The sequence below is a fragment of the Crocuta crocuta genome, unplaced genomic scaffold (assembly GCF_008692635.1).
Source record: "Crocuta crocuta isolate KB4526 unplaced genomic scaffold, BGI_CrCroc_1.0 scaffold147, whole genome shotgun sequence".
Classification (NCBI taxonomy): domain Eukaryota; kingdom Metazoa; phylum Chordata; class Mammalia; order Carnivora; family Hyaenidae; genus Crocuta; species Crocuta crocuta.
Window position 1 is genome coordinate 4,632,198 of NW_027532594.1, and position 2,993 is coordinate 4,635,190.

The 2,993-nt window shown below is 39.6% G+C and overlaps 1 long non-coding RNA gene across 1 annotated transcript; it reads left to right on the forward strand.

Annotated features, from left to right (window-relative positions):
* Positions 1–820: 820 nt before the first annotated feature.
* On the forward strand, positions 821–1,945 carry LOC144244697 (uncharacterized). Its single transcript, XR_013339026.1, has 2 exons — positions 821–935; positions 1,780–1,945. It is a non-coding gene; the product is annotated as an uncharacterized LOC144244697 (long non-coding RNA).
* Positions 1,946–2,993: the final 1,048 nt, after the last annotated feature.

A 2,993-nucleotide genomic window follows, 5' to 3' on the forward strand; every position in this document is an offset into this window, starting at 1 on the left:
AATTTGTGAAATCAGGGTATTCTTGTCTCAATAATGGAAGAAATGTCATTTATGATTAAAAAGAATTTCTAAGAGGAGGTAGAAGACCATCTGGAAATGGAAAAACTAGTCCCAAATGTCAATACATTATTTTAAAGTATTGGAATAGTTGTTTAAATAATGATTTTTTAAAGGATAGCTGTGAATCCTGAAAACAAATTCAGGACTTGTTAACCATCAAGAAGAGTGTATATTATCTTTAAACTGGTGGACATAGAGTTTAGAAAGACATAAAAGCTGTTTCCAATACATAATCACGTATGCACACTCAAACACTTGCATAATCAACAAATATTAATGTCAAGCTTAGTCTTTTTGAAGGATGTCTTGGTGTAGGATGCTGATATAAATGTAGGTTCTAGAAACTCAGGGTGTAATTAGAGTAGCAATGCATTGAACTTAGCAGTCACATCTGCAAGAGGCAACTTTGATGCACACAGAGACGGGCTCCAGCCAGACAGGTGCAAATGTCAACCTCGAGGTGTGATGGAAAGACCACTGGGCTTCGAATTGGGAGACCTGAGCTGGCATCACGAAAGCCTTTGCTCCCTACTTTACAGGATATTGCAGGCTATATGGAACTATTTGGAAAAGTACTATGCAGTTTTAAGATGTCACTTTAAAGAAAGACCAACTATTAGGAAGAATACGGACATTTTAAAAGCAAACATCTAAACTCCCTGTAATGACAAACAGAATTTTACTTCGTGAGAGATTTGCTCTTACTTTCAACTCGCAAAATGTAAGGAGCCATACCATTTCCTCATCCTTCTCTCTTTCAGGTGCGCATAATTTGTTCTGCATCGACTCCTATATCAAGCTTATTTTTGCATCAACATCATGACAGTGAGTTGGAGCATAGCAGAATACTGATGGATGATTTGGGGCTGAGCCAGGTAGGCGATATTAACATAATCTCTTTTGATTATAAAACAGCCTAATTGTTTTGGGTTTTATACGTGGCTACATTTTGAAGAAGGAAGGCGATATGTATTTAACTATGGATTTGCTGCTTTCTTCTAAAGCCATTGTAGCAGACTTTTTCTCAATATTACTAAAGTAGAGAATAGAATCTTAGGGTGGTAGGAATCTTCGTGATCATTTTTTGCGTATCATGAAAACAAAGACCAGAGAAGTGGGCCAGTGGTCTCACTGCTGACGGATGGCAGGCAGGCCAGAGCCGGACATCAGGGCACCTGTGTCTGGTGCCGGACTCATTCTGCTACACCATGCTGCCTTTTGTAGATATTCTTTGTGTCTACTGGACTTGTAGGGAGCAAGATACAGTATCCAAGCATGCGGGCTGGCTATTCCAGGACCGCGGAGTGCCTGGCAAGACCCCTGGCTTTCTGACATGTCCTTTCTTTAGAATTTGCAGAAAACTTCCATCATGCAAAAACTTTCTTCATGCAAAAATGTTCCTATTTGGATTTGGGGGTATTGTTTCAGCTTTAATTATTCTTCTTATGTTTTCCCTATCATTTTCTTCCTGATAATCTGTTCTGTCTATTGACTATTGGTTTAAATTAGTGGATTCTCTAGTCTAAGAGATTGTAGATGGAAAAAAAAGCATATGGAACATTTTATAATCTGAACCTAAAAAGGTAAACCTAAAAAGTTGTTTTAAACCTGTACTTAGTTCTGTAAATTTTTATTTGTGGTAGTTTTAACTGGTGCTGGGTTATTTTTATTTTGTTTTGTTTTGTTTTGTTTTGTGTTGTTTTGTGTTTTGATAACCAGGACTCAGCAGAAGGACTCTCCATGTTTACTGGAGAAGAGGAAATCTTTGCGTTTCAGCGCACGATTTCCCGCCTCACAGAAATGCAAACTGAGCAGTACTGGAATGAAGGGGACAGAAGCAAGAAGTAACCGTGGCTTTTTCATGAATAAAACTCTCGACAAATGATTACAGCAGGGAGAACTCTTCATTATGGAACTTGAAGGAATCGTTTTCTCATCACTAATTATGCACTTTGTCCTCTGGACCATTTTTATCTAAAATTGCTCTCAAAGATGTAGTGGATTTGAAAGTTAAAGCCATTTTTATAGGTTTACTTTTTGCCTATTTATTTGGCTTTATTTCTGCACCACAAAATTAAAATCATCACTCCTGAAGATTAATGTAGGACCAGACCTTTTGGCTTCTTCGTATTAAGCCACTTGAATGAACCTTGAACACACACACACACACACACACACACACACACACACACACACACGGTTAAATGCGGTGTCATTCTGGAAATCTCCGAGCTTTGGCTGCATTTTAGCCGCTATATACGAATGCATCTTTTATGAGAGGGGAGAAAAAAAAAACCCTATATTTCAATTCAAAGACAAGAAACTTTCTGATCTTATTATAAACTAAAGAGAATAACATTTTAGAATATGGGCTTATACATGTGATTTGGGGGGGCCAAGAATGACACAATCTCCTAGGCCTTCCGGTTTCCTCACAACCGAGGATATGTTTTTTACCCTTTATCAAGCTTGGCAGTCAGGACCACATCTTCAGTAAACACGAAGTTGCCTGAAAAAAATTGAGAATGATTATACTATAGGAGCAAGGGTGTCAAATGCTAACCCGCAGGCAGATTCCCCAAGTCTGACTGCCAATAGGGGGACAGACGCTGGGAATAGGGGCCAGCGAGAAAGTGTCAGGAGGGGACAGAGCCCTGAGCAGACTCCAGCTCATCTGATGCCAGCAGGAGCCCAGTGGACTTGCCCACCACTCACACGTGTTTGCTCTGGCTGTCAAATGCCATGCCCCACCCTCGCCTCTGCTTCTGTGGTGAGAGGGACTTAACCATAAATAGGAAGGAACACTTGAAGAACCTACTTACATAAAATCTGACTTCAATGTCCTTCATTGTCCTGGACTGAGGTCTTTCCTTCATTCATTCAAGTACAACGTGACTTTGCTAACTATTCTCACAGAAGGGATCTTAGTTGAG